Source organism: Protopterus annectens, chromosome 6.part1 (assembly GCF_019279795.1).
Source record: "Protopterus annectens isolate FY-2018-M chromosome 6.part1, PAN1.0, whole genome shotgun sequence".
NCBI lineage: Eukaryota > Metazoa > Chordata > Ceratodontiformes > Protopteridae > Protopterus > Protopterus annectens.
In genome coordinates, this window is record NC_056738.1 from 185,707,438 (window position 1) to 185,721,775 (window position 14,338).

The window sequence follows — 14,338 nt, forward strand, 5'->3', positions numbered from 1 at the left end:
TATTGCACTTACAGGATGAGGTGGTGGAGGATTCCTGTTACAAAGTGCAAATGTCTTCTATTCGTGAAAAAGTTTGCAAATTGGAGAGTGAGATCATTCACATAAGATAAATAAACTCTTACGTGACCTGAAGGACTATGAAACTGGTATGTTTTCCTGGCAACGTGATTCTTCACGTTGCAGGTCAAAGGTCAGGAATAGCAGTCAGAAGCGCTGGAGTTTGACGGCGTCTTCTGTTGAACAAGAAGGCCAAAAAACTGTTTTGTTTGTCGACTCTCCAGCTCTTGAAGTGGAGAATGTTAACCAAGTAGTAGCTACTGGCAATGGTTGGTCCTTTCAATCGAATCAAACGAATTGTGGGAGAGGAAGAAGAAAGGGAAGAAACTTGTTTTAAGTAATGGACTTTTAAATGACATTTGTGAGTACAACGAAAAAGAAATGTGCGTTATTAATCTGTCTAGACTGTGTCTTTCTGATGAGATGAGGGTAGTATTAATTAATGGTAGTAGGCTTGTATCCACTTTTATACCCTCTTTCTTTTTTGAACTTAAAAGATTTTGTAGAAAATTGTTGTTTATTTTGACAAAAAAGCAAAAGATAATTTAGACAGAGTTGTTACTACTGATGATTTAAATGATATGGAGGATGCATTTGAAGATGAGTTAATGAATGTTTCTGTATATGACATTGATTTTGAACCCGTGGATGTATTTAATAATGATGCTAGTACTGACGAGTTTTGTTATACTACTGGATATGGTAAATTACAGTTACCTGTCTTGTCGGTGGAAAGTAAATTTGTACCTATGCTGAATGTACCTGCCTTTTTTTTTTTGTTTCAGAAAGTTGTGTATAAGGAAATTTCTACTGCATTTGGTAGATTTTTGAAGCAAAAAAGTTATATAATCTGACAAAAAATTAATGGCTAGCTTTACAAACTTTAAAACAGTTAAAACTGAGTATTTATTTAAATATGCAGATAAAGGTGGAAAATGGGTGATTTTTAGAGAATATGTATTGTGAAATGTTAACCAACATACTTGATTGTGAGGATGAATATAACTGCCTGTGAATAATTATAATGTTGAACTATTGGCATTGTTGGAAAGGGGTGAACGTTTAGGCTTTTTTGATAGAAGAGATGATAATAAATTGTATATTAAAAAGCCTATAATCCCTATAATGTATGCACTGCCAAAAGTACACAAAAATTTGAGTAAGCCACCTGGAAGACGCATTATTTCTGGGTTGGGTTCTTATTTAAGTAATATTGGCAGTTTCACCTGAAAAAGTATTTATGGAAGGCTTCTGCACATATTTGGAATACTCAGGATTTATTGAATGAGCTAGCAAAGGTTTATTGGCAGGGAGATTGTTATTGGATTACCATCGATGTGAACTCATTATACACTAACATCAAACATAGATTGGGTTTGGAAGCCATAATTGATATGTTAGATGAAGGTCCCAGAACAGCTTTTTTAGTTAGCCTGTTGGAGTTTAGTTTGACCCAGATCAATTTCTCTTTTATGGGGGAGTTTTTCTTGCAGCTTAAGGGAATAGCAATGGTGGCCTCCTTTGCACCCTCATATGCTATAGTGTACATGGGATATTTTGAGAAAAAATTCATATATCCAAACACATTTTATAATTTATTTTTCTGTGTACTTGTTAAACCCTTTCTACCTAGAAGGGGCGACTATATTGGTAAACTACTAGAGCTGGAAATCAGGATGATATTTACATTTCAGTCATTGTTGCCCTTAGGTTTAAATCAAGAACTAGGTAATTAAAAGGTAAATTGCTGTGGTTCTTATTGATTAATAAAAATTGTATTTGTTGTTATATGGATAGTCTGTTTTGAACATTAAAACTATAATTATATTAAAACACAATATATTTATAAAATGAGAATTTATATGCATTTAAGTGCTTATAAGATTTATATTTATTGATTTTGTTGATTGATGTTAGAATTGGTTGATTGACTTATTGGATATTGTTAATGGCGGTTTACTTTAATATAAATATCAGCTGAAATTGTTTCACTTTGATCCTTGAAGGCGAACTGCCAGATCAGTGTTGCTGAATAAAGTAGGGTGCTGGAGCTAATTTCTGTGTTTTTCATTTCCTTGCTTATTTTTGGTGTGTTTGAAATTCAAATATAATTCTGATATGTATGGAACATGGAAATAATTTGAAGGCCAGTAAAGTTGTAAACATGACAAATGAACCAGTTGAGAGAACAGTTGCATTAGAGAATACATGAGTTGTAGATTGGACCAGTGAAAAGTGAGTAAAAAGTTGGATACAGATATTGACCAGGAATATCAACACATGCAGAACAAAACACCATAGATTCTCCCTTTTACCTGTTATCCTTGCTCGGGTTGCTGCTCCTTCTCCTTACTAGGGCTACTTGTGGCAGTTTGGTGTGTGCCAATAGTTTGAGTTTTCTGCTTCTCAGCCTCCTGATGGTTGGTCTTGAATCAGGTTGTTACGTAACCTGTCTCGAGTTTCTAGACATTCCTTACAAAGTGTAGATGATTGTACTGATACTGTTTCAAGAGCTTCTGCTATAGCTACAGTTTTGAGAAAGCTTTAAGAAAGCTTTGTTGAGTATGTAATCAAGTTTTCAGATGGTTTAAAGTTATAAATTTTGAATTCCCTTCCGGATAAGGAGGTTTTACTTGATCCCTCTGCTGTGCAGGTCCTTAACCAGTGGGAGGAGAGGGGTAAATTTAATGCAATGAGATTCTAGGATTCGTCATGTCTCCATGTTCTTTCCTTCCAAATCCTGTACTCCCTTTAAAAGACAAAACAAAAGCAGTGCCTTCTGCTAATAGACAGACACCAAAGAATAGATGACAGGAGGGGACAAATAACGATCTCAAAAATTTGGGAGTTTTTACAAAAAAGGAGCCATCATAAGAATGACTATGCCAGAAACCAAGTCACCTTCCTTCCTTCCCCTGCATCTGTTCCTCTGTCACAGAATCTGACCTTTAATGCTCTCTTTTGGCAACAGATTCTCAGATGTACAGGTTTTGAAAGGTCGTTCATGAGGGTTACAGTTGGCAATGGATAGAAAAGCCCTCTGCTTTCAAGAGGATTCCTCTCACCCTCCCACTCAGACAGTTGTTTACCCAAGTACTCCAGCACATTAGAAGCAAGAGTTGTAGAGCATGTTCCTGTAGATCAAATAAGAAAGGGCTTATACTCCAGAATGTGTCTGTTACAACGGAAGAGCACTCTTGGAGTCCAGTTTTGGATCTATCCATTCTCAGTCTTTTTGTAAAGATCAAAAATTCCAGATGTTGGCCCTGATCCCAGATCACAGTGTTATGATAACTTTCTGGACCTTAAAGATGCTTACTAAACCAGCACAGCGCCTGATGCCAAACAGCAGGACTAAATGCCTCCCAAACACACGCATGCTTGTTCTGGAAGTCAAAGGCAAAAACAACAAGCTGCTACTAATCCAACACTGAAACTACGCAGCTGTGCAGCGGGTCGAATTCTAAGGGTTTACAGCTCCCTAGTCCAGACCATTTTGGGTTGCAAGTACTGTTACCACATAATAGTGAAGCAGGTTCCAGGATGGGTGACCCAGGAGCCCCAGGCACTGGATCAAGCCAGGGGTCGGGAGGAGCCGACATCAGGTCATCTGATGGAACCTTGAATGGTGAAAGAGGAGTCGTATTACCATCTTATAATCCCCCAGAGGGGAGGGGGCAAAGCAATGTTCATTTCAACTTGAACCAATGGTTGAGTCGACCATTCCAGCTGTCTACCGACTATGGCTCAGCCGGTCCAGTATCCAACACACCCGAAGACAATGACCTTTCTTCTAAACTCAATTCTTTTGACCAGAAATTAGTTAAGTTAAGAAAATTACAACTGGAAGTTTCTTATTTTGGAGAGCGTCGGCGTGTGAAGATAGTACCCAAGGGGCTGCGTTCTTGGCAGTATCCCACGGGTTTAGAGGAGGGATCTAAATTCCATGTGGACCTCCTCACTATGTTTGATAGGCATGGATCTGAATTGATTGACCTTATTAGTACACACTACCAGGAAGCAATCTCATCCCTAACTAGAGAAATTGCGGACTTGGATGAGGTTAAGTCAGACAATTTTCCTAGATATAAATTTGACTATGAGAGGATAAACTCCAGTATTGATGAGTATATTTCCAAAATTACCTCAACCAAGATTAAAAAATTACATCGAGATATCAAGGCTTACAGAGAGGGGGTAACTTACCCTAAACCTCCTAAATCGCAAGGCAACTTTAAGGGGCGAGAAGGCGGAGTTCCTGCCCCTTCGAATGGCCCTAATACTTCCATGAATCTTGGATCTTTGCCGAGTAGCTCAGTACCGGAGGAAGAGACTGGCGATAGGAGGGTTGGATATACCAACCCCGAGGGAAGACGTGAGCCAGCGACTCCGACTAGTCATTCGGGGAACCCTAGTTCTGGTTTGGATGGGGCAAATTTTCGGGATCCAGCCTCTTCTCCCCAACAAGCTTCAAACCGGAAGACCAGGTTCAGATACAGGACAAGGAGGAATCAAATGTGAGTGGAGTAGGGTGCCCCGGCCCTGAGCAGACCACATTTGAAGTAATTTCCAACTCGGGGATGGATTTCCATATTTATAATTTTTCTCATTTCAAGTTTACCCCATTAGTTGATTTCCTCGCTAAAGGAATTTCTTGTGTTCCATCTAGAAGAGCCTGTGTGGCCAGATCCATTTTGGATCTTAAATTGTTCGTCAGGAAATTAAACTTTTATGTTTGTTGATGGGGGACCACGAGTACCAAAAGAATACTTTTCATGTACCTAGTACATACAATCCACCTATCCACCCTATGTTGGGAGTATTTGAGCAAATGTGTGATTTGGATTTTTGACATTTGCTACAGTCTAGGTCTGTGATGCATTTTAATATTACCAAAGAAGAAAGGGCGGATTTTAATGAATTATGTGCCTCTTCAGTCAGAATTATGCAACCCGACAAGGGAGGTGGCCTGGTTGCAATGGACATAGATGATTATAACAACAGAATGTCAGCAATTTTGTCTTCTGAAACTTAGCAAGAGGTGTCAAAGAACGAGTTGAATGGAAATCTGGCAAGAGTTCGGTCTTATTATGAAGACATGTTTATTAATGAATCCATTGACCAGGAAATTTTCAACTTCATTTACTGTGCATCGCCTCGAGTACCTGTCTTGTTCGAGAACCCGAAAATCCACAAAAACATTAGAGACCCTCCCATGCACCAGTTGGTGAGTGCAAAAGTGAGCAGCCAAAGTTGTGGATCACATTCTAAAAAAATATGTAGCTAGTGAATCATATATTTCTAAAGATTCCTGGTCCTTTTTGGGGAAGGTGAAAAACATTTCATACAGTCCTGATTACCACTTTATGACGGTAGATGTTGTTGACCTGTACTCATCCATTCCACATGATGTAGCGGTGGAATGGATTGAGTTGGAAATGACCACAAAGCAGGCACCAGCGAGTGAAACTTGGACATCATTTTAACATGTAACTACTTCTCCTTCAACGATAGATGGTTCCATCAGTTAGTTGGAGTCCCCATGGGCTCACCATGTGGGGCGAGTGTGGCCAACTTGGTCGTGGCCCATTGGGAGAAGGAATTCGTGTTCACCAACTCTATCTTCCTAGAACGAGTATCCTTATATACCCGTTTCTTGGACGACATTTGTATCATTCTCAAGGGCGACTCTTCGGTGCCCAATGACCTGGTGGAGATGTTCAACAAGTCCACGGATTTCTTAAAGTTTACCTCTACGTTTGACACAGACAGAATAGCATACTTAGATGTGGAATTATTCAAGGACAGCAACCAGAACCAGTTTTTAGGCAAAATTCATCGCAAGCCCACTTTTTTTAATTCTTATTTGCACTTCGATAGTGAACATCCGGCCTTCCAGAAGAGATCAGTAGTAAAAGGCCAATTTGAGAGGGGGGGCCAGAATGGTCTTGAGAGATGGTGACTTCCAGGAAGAGTGCCGGTTCATATCGAATTTGTTTTTATGTAGGGACTACCCTGAGGAGTTGGTTGTGGATTTGTGTCTAGAGGTTAGATCCAAAAGGGAAATGGGCTATTTTCAACCCATTTTGGGTCACTCTGTCTCGGAGAATAGCTACCCCAGGAGTGACAGCCAACTTGGAGGTGTATACCATTGCAGTTTCATTACTACCTTTAGCATGGATGCTAGAGCTATTGTGTCCATCATCCAGAAAAATTGGGGTTTGTTGCCAACTGAACTAACAGGACCCAATAATTTAGGGTCGGCCCTGAAGATTACATTCAGGAGGGGTCTGAATGTCAAGAACATGTTAGAAAGGAAAGGTGGCAACATGACTGCAAGAGCTGGCATGTATAAGTGCAATATGTGCAAACATTGTAGATATGTGAGGTCGGGCACATATTTCATGATTAGGGACACCAAGTACCTTATCAAAGGGAGATACAATTGTGCATCGACACACGTGGTGTATCTCGCTTCTTGTTCGTCATGCCCAGCTTTTTATGTGGGCAAGATGGACAGGAGATTGAATGAACGCATGTATTAACATTTATATGCCATGAAGAAGATTAAACTGGAGAATGCCCTAGCAAGTCATGTCTACAATCACCCTGGCCATGATTTTACATTTATGATCATTGACCAGTTGAACTATGTGAATTGGGGGGGGGGGGCAGAATCCCTGAAATTAGAAATGAAGGAGCATATGTGGCAGTTGAGACTTGAAGCCTACCATCACCCCGGCCTCAATAGTATGTTATCTATCAGCTGTGTCCTTAAGCTGAGGAGTTTGGAAAGATGATGCATGGGGGGTATAACATCGGGTGTGATTTGGACATAGGACCGGCTGAGCGATCTTGATATATATTTTATACCAGGTTTGGAAGATGGAATGTCTTTTTATCAATATTTGAAATATTATGGCATGCCTTTTTTATTTATTTTAATGTGTCAGTCTTATTATGCGTATTTGGTTCAAAGTAAGTGGGCTTTTATAATATTAACTGTCGATTGCATTATTTAAGTGCTGTGTAAGGAACAGTATTAGTTTTACAGTTGTATATTTTATATTATATACAACTTTTTATATTGTGTGTTTATGGGAGAGGAACATTTTAGTTACATTGAAGCTACTTGTGCCTGTTCCTTTAAGGTAATTGGAGGGTGTGTTTTGTAATAGACTTTACTTGCAATGGCTTTAAATGTAGCAGCACTTAAGTGTGAGTTGTTATTTTTCAAAGTCTGAAGAAGTTGGTGCAGGGCGCCGACGAAAAGCAGTATCGTGGTGCTTAATAAAACTGAAGTTCGTTTATTGGCGTCTTGTTTGTTTATCCCTTTGGAATTTAAAAATACCTGCTTCAGTGAGTTTGGCTATCTGGTTGAGTTTATCTTTGATGAGTTTCACCTCTCTGACTGTGCTTATTGGAGGTGTTTAGTTCTTCTGCTTGGAATTAGGAACTGTGTTGGCTTAGTAGCAGCTTGTTGTTTTTGTCTTTGACTTCCAGAACAAGCATACGTGTGTTTGGGAGGCGTTTAGTCCTGCTGTTTGGCATCAGGAGCTGTGCTGGTTTAGTAGCAGTTTGTTTTTTTCTTGCCTTTGACCTTAAAGATGCTTACCATGACAGTCTAGTAGCAAGCAGCTTTAAGAGATTTGTAAAATTTTGTGCTTCTGGATCACAGTTTCAGTTCTCTGCATTAACCTTTGGGTTGTCCTGTACACCAAGAATATTTACAAAGTGTTTAGCCCCAGTAGTGGTCCACTGCAGAATGTAGGGTATCAACATGATGTTATGTGATCCTATCTCGCCTACATTCTGACTGATGGGTTCGGAGCCGATCCATGCCAAAGAGCGAAGTCTCTTATTGGCTGAGCTTATTATATCCCAGGATGCACCACTACCAGTCCCCCAGATCTCGTTTGCCGCTAACAAGTGAAGGCTGAGCTAAGTAGTGATTAATTTCACTAGTTTTTCTGTCAGAATTTCTATTTTCTTCAACAAAAGCTGTTTTAACAGCTATTCTTGTGTTTTGAGTGAGTTTGGTGGAATTTACTTAGTAAATTCTTGTGTTGTGAGTGTTGACTAGGAGTACCTCTTGTGTGTAAAGGCCTTTCCCGGTCTTTTTGATTGTAGGTGACTTCTGTTTTGTTAGGGATCTCGGATCCTTTATACTGTGGATAGTTTATCTTTCTTGTTAAAAAAGGTCAAAGAAGAGAGAATTTCTTAATAATTTACAGTGTTTGTACTGTGTTTTGGACTTTAATTCACCGGAATGTCTCTACCTAGGCCTTCAGGCTTTAAAAGTGCACCAAGTGCAACTTTAAAATGTCGATCGCAGATGACCACTCTCTGTGTTTATTGTTTGGGTGCAAAGCATTTGCAGGAGTCCTGCAGCGTGTCACGCTTTTTCCTCGAGGGTCCTCCAAGAGAGGAAAAATAAGCTCATATTAAAAGGTCTTGTAAAACCCTCCTTCGAAGAAGCTTTAGCATCCTCTCCTTCTCCCGCTAAAGAAGGGGCCGGCTCCGACCAGTCCGTCGGATCCGACCGCCAAAAGACATAGGCAGGTTTCTCCTTCGGCTCCAAGGACTTGAGCCGAGGCGGCTCGGTCTGCCTCGATGCCACCAGTCTCGACTCCTCTGGCTTCGGAGCCGATGGCTGGGGCATCGAGAGGCGGGTCACCTCGTCGGCTCCACTGGTCTCAGAGCCGACAAAAGGTGTCCGGCCAGACACTTCCTCCTCGCGCCAAGTCCTCCTCGGCACCGATGGAAACTAGTGGGTATTCGCGCGCCGAGTAGTCATCGTCGCGCCCGAGCCGGGTCCCCTAGCCCCTTGGGGCCATTGGAGAGGCCATCTCGAACCCGCTCAGTATCCTCTAGGTCATCGAGGATGTCAGATTCGGACATAGACAGGGTGCTCCAAAGACTGTTCCAGTCCCCAGTCTTTCAAAATTTGTTTCGCTCCGACCCAGTTGGCTTCGGAGCCGCGGCCCATGCCCATGTCATTGCTGTTCCTCCTCCGACCGCCCGGGCCGGCCGGAGCAGGTGCTGTTGGAGCCGGTGGAGATCTTAGGGTCGGCTCACTTACTTCCAACCCCGCCTCGGGTCCGAGTTTGGTACACGGACTTCTTCGGCTGGACCTGGGGGTGATGTTTCGGGACCTATGCTGTCGGTTCCGAGCCTCCCTCTCGGTGCTTGACTGCGGGACTTCCGCCTGCTATCATGGCTCGGGACCGGACACTCCCAGGATTCTGGGGTCCGCAGAGCTATGAGGAGTGCCTTGGCCAAGTCTTCTTCGGCCATCTCTCCGGCTTTACCGGCACCTTCCCTGGGCGTGGAGACTGGGTCTTTGGCAGTTCCCCTGTCCTTAGGCAGAGGGATCTGGTCAAGGAGCTGTCAGATTCCCTCTCAGGTAACCTACCTGAGCAGCTAGCCCAGTCGGTTAGCTCTCAGTTGGCTATCCTTGCTTCAATTTCTAACTCGTCCATGAGGCTCATTTCATATGGAGCAGGCACAGGCGTGGCTCACGGAGACAAGCCTGGCTCCGCTTGTGTCGCTTTATGGAGGCCTTCAAGTCTTCCTTGACGCTCCCTTTGATGGGTCCTCTTTATTTGGACCTAAGGTTAAAGACACTCTTACCCGCTGTGAGCAAGAAGGAAAAACTTTATCTGCCGAGGTGCACGTTATTCCACTCCCTTCGGCCTTATCCCAAGGCTAAAGGAGGAGGGAAGATGTGGTTCCGCAAATCACGTAAGTTTTTCCATCAACAGCAGGAAGATTCCCTTCCAGAGGCAGAGGACGGGGAAATTTTTCTGGGAGACGCCGTCCCAGAGGCGGCAGAGGGCCCCGCAATTCTGGAGAGAGTCCTTTCGGGGCTTTTCAGCCTCCCACACTTCATGAGGGATTGCCTGGCTGTGCTGCTCGAGCCAGTCGGGTGCCGCTTTGCCAAGCACCTAAAAGCCTGGGAGTCAATCACTCAGGACAGATGGGTGCTTCGGATTATTGCCGGAGGTTACACCATCCCCTTCACACACTCACCCCAAAAATCCCGGACCCACCACCCAGTCAAAGGGAAATTGCAGCCGCAGAAGCTTTAAAGCTGCTAAAAGGAGTCATCCAACCGTCCCCACAGACCAGATCGGATCCGAAATTACTCAAGGTTCTTTTAGTGCCAAAAGACAGGGGACCTGAGACCAATATTGGATCTCAGCAGACTAAACCAATCCGTCACGAAATCCAAATTCGAATGGTCACGCATAATCCATTCTCCCATTGTTGGAGAAGGATGTTTGGATGTGCTCCATAGATCTCAAGGTTATTATCACATACCGATACATCGGGCCCAGGAAGTATCTGCGCTTCAGCCTAGGAGACAGTCATTTCCAATTTTGTGCTCTGCCCTTTGGTCTCACCACAGCCCCCAGGGTGTTCACCAAATGTTTGGCAGTAGTAACGGCTCACCTGAGGAGTCTTGGATTCCAAGTGTTTCCCTATCTGGACGACTGGCTCCTGACTGCCACCACCAGTCATCTACTAATGGACAACCTCAAAGCCACCATCTCCTGGGTGCTACCCTGGGAATTACATTCAATTGGTCAAAGTCTGTCTTGCTGCCCTCTCAGCGCATAAGGTTCATAGGAGCAGAGATAGACTCAAAATTGATGCGTTTTCTTCCTACCGAAAGGATCCAAACTTTACAAGGCCAAGTTCAAGCCCTGATTTCAAGATCCGAGGCCCCAGCCAGGATGGTCCTACAAGTTTTAGGTTCGATGTCTGCCACGGTTCTTCTAGTTCCTCTGGCAAGATTGCACATGAGGATTCTTCAGTGGCTATTATCGACTCAATGGTCCTTTCAGGATCTTCCCCTCAATCACCCCATTATGATTACAGAAACATGCAAACGGGACCTTTGCTGGTGGCTTCAGACATCCAATCTAAATCAGGGAAGTCCTTTGTTATTCCTCTCCAGTGGTCACCCTGACGACAGATGCCTCCCAGACAGGGTGGGGGGCATTGTCTGGGCAGGTTAGTTCAGGGCTCCTGGCTTCCAGACGAAACTTTTCTCCACATCAATGTATTGGAGATGAGGGCTGTACTTCTGTCCCTACAGGCCTTACACAAGTTTCTCCCTCAGGGCATAATCGCCATCCACACAGACAACATGTCGGTGGTCTGGTATCTAAACAAACAAGGAGGGACCAGATCTTACCCTTTGCAGAGAGGCCATGAGGGTGTGGGAATGGGCTGTAGCTACCAGCCGTTTCTTGGTAGCGACCCAAATTCCGGGGAAATCAAATATATTGGCAGGACAATTCTGTCTCCTCACGAGTGGTCCCTAAACGAAACAGTAGCAGCTCAGGTTTTCAGGAGATGGGGACGTGCTGCGACCTGTTTGCAACACCACAAAATACAAAGTGCAAAAGGTTCTTCTCCTTGACTCCACATCAGGGGGAAGCAGCTATGGATGCTCTAGCACAACCTTGGCCAACAGGGCTACTTTATGCCTTTCCTCCGATTCCACTTCTCTCCAAAGTCATTCAGAAAGCTTCTCAATTGGGGTCCTGATGATGATAATTTGTGTTCAAGACTGGCCTCACAGGTATGGTTTCCTACCTGAAGAAACATGTGGACGATCCTTGGACTTTAGATCTAACTCCGGATCTGCTAATTCATCAGTCGGGACGACAACATCAGTCCCTTCACTCCTTGAAGTTGACAGCTTGGCTCCTCCACTTCCGACTTTAGTCAGAAATCACACATTAGACCCGGAAGTTATTCACATTTTATCTTCGCCCACAAACCCACCACTAAGAAATTGTACCTCAGTAAGTGGATGAGTTTTGCTATCTGTGCTCAACTCAGGGGCTTAGACCCTATCACTGCTCCAATCCCAGAGGTTTTGAAATTCTTAACATCCCTGTTTAATCAAGGATCTTCTGTCTCTACTATTAAAGTCCAACTAGCGGCTATCTCTAAATTTCACGAATCCATGGATCCTCCATTGATGAGCAGCAGATTATGCAAAACTTTCATTAAAGGTGCGGGCCTGTTAAGACCCCCAGTTTTTCATCCATCTTGATTTGGTGCTTCGTGCATTAACATCTTCCGCTACATGTGAGTTAAAATATTTGTCTTGGAAAACTGCCTTCTTAGTTGCAATTACCTCTGCAAGAAGAGTTTCAGAGCTTCAAGCCCTATCTATCAAACCACCGTACTTGATTTTTCACAAGGATAGAGTATCACTTAGGCCTAATCCATCTTTTGTCCCAAAGGTCTGTTCTAATCTCTGTCTCCAACAATCTCTAGAGCTACCAGTTTTCTTTCCAAAATTCTCCAATGAAGCAGAATACACTCTCCATAAATTGGATGTTCACAGGCAATTGCTTCTATTTAGACAGGACTCAGCAAATTGTAAATCAGACCAGTTGTTTGTGTCCTTCTCAGACAATAAATTGGGTAAAACCATCACAAAAGCTACTATCTCCAAATGGATTAGAGATTGTATAACTCAGGCTTATTCCTCTTGAATAAGCAACTTACAACATCTATCAAAGCTCACTCTACCAGAGCTATGGCGACTTCTATAGCTTTTCATTCCAAGCTCGCTATTTCTGAGATTTGTGCTCGGCTACTTGGTCCAATCCGCACACTTTCATTTCCCACTATAAATTGGATGTGGCATCTAAAGGGCGAGCATCATTTGGTTCCACGGTACTCAGGAGTGTTTTCCAGTGAGCCACCCAGGATTCAGGTGCTAGGACGCTGTCCCATCAGTCAGAAAGATAGGATCACATAACATCTTTTAGTTATGTACTCACCATAACTTCAGATGTTTGGGATCCATCTCAGCCCACACTCCCACCCTCCTTCCCCTGCCTTGGAGATCAGAAGAGATTGAACGGTTTGAGTTCTACTGTTTTTATCTTGTTTCATCTGACGATGTTATATAACCAGTGCGTGCATGTGTGCATATATGCGGACAAACTAGATCTGGGGGACTGGTAGTGGTGCATCCTGGGATATAATAAGCTCAGCCAATAAGAGACTTCGCTCTTTGGCATAAAAGGCCGAGTCGGAGCCGAGGGATCGGCTCCAAACCCATCAGTCAGAATGTAGGCGAGATGGATCCCAAACATCTGAAGTTATGGTGAGTACATAACTAAAAGTTTTCCTTATTTGGGTGACTTACTTATTTGTGTAGAGTTTTTTTTCCAGTTGTCAGGAGTCCTTTACAATGATATTTTCTCATAAAAAATCCTCTCACTCGATCACACAGGATTGTGTTTCTAGGTTGTCTGATAGAGATAGTGCTGCAAAAGACTTTCCTTCCTCAAGAGAAGGTGGATGTATATCTGGAAATCGTTCTGAACTTTTCTTGCTAATCTCAAGCTACTGTCAGCAAATTTATCAATACAGTAAGTCACATAGCTTCTAGGATTTTCATTATTCCCATTGCTAGGCTACATAGAAGAAATTTACTGGTACCTCAGAAACATGTGGATTCAGCATTCTCCTCCCCTGGAATTTCATAGTCGAATCTTGGGCGTTAAAAAGTCAGAACAATGTTGGTGGAGGGATCTGATGGCTCATAATCCAGGTCTTCCTTTCTCTCCATGTACCCCAACACAGTCTGTATTGACAGATTTTCCTCAGATTTTGCTTGGGGAGCAGTTTTAAAGGGAGTAAAAATGCAAGGATTTTGGGAAGGTTCAGACAGCAAAAGCGTATTAGTATCAAAGAAATGTGAGCTGTGAATCAGGCCATGAAGTCTCTACATCATCTTTGGAGACATAGGTCCTCTTCAGGACATTACAGACAATGCCACGGTTATGTGATACATAAACATAGGGGCACCAGGTCATATCCTCTATGGCAGCTGGAAATGATGGCTTGGAAGTTAGCTGTTTAGCACTCCTTAGTGCTTCAGGCATCTTGCATACTATCCAAAGAAAATTCAGTGACAGTCAAGCTAAGCAGGTGTTGGGCTGACTCTCATGAATGAGTGGAAACATAATGAAAGGATCTTCTAGGAATTGATCCAGATGTGGAGAACACTGTGAGTAGATCTCTTTGCCTCCTTTCAAAATAGACAACTAAACCAGTTCTGTTCCAGGACTCCTTAGAAACCAGCCTGGAGTACAGATTCTGTTTCATTCCCCTGGTCAAGGATGTTCTTATATGAATTTCCACCCTTTCCAGTGATTTCCAAAATAATTCTGAAGATTCAGAAATACTCCCCAAAATCATTGTGGCGACTCCCTTCTGACCCAGGCAAAATTCATTTTTT

General features: G+C 43.0%; 1 protein-coding gene across 5 annotated transcripts in view; it reads left to right on the top strand.

Annotated features, from left to right (window-relative positions):
• The window catches only part of OTUB1 (OTU deubiquitinase, ubiquitin aldehyde binding 1), a 669,979-nt gene that overhangs the window by 226,645 nt on the left and 428,996 nt on the right, over positions 1-14,338 (top strand). The window lies entirely within an intron of this gene.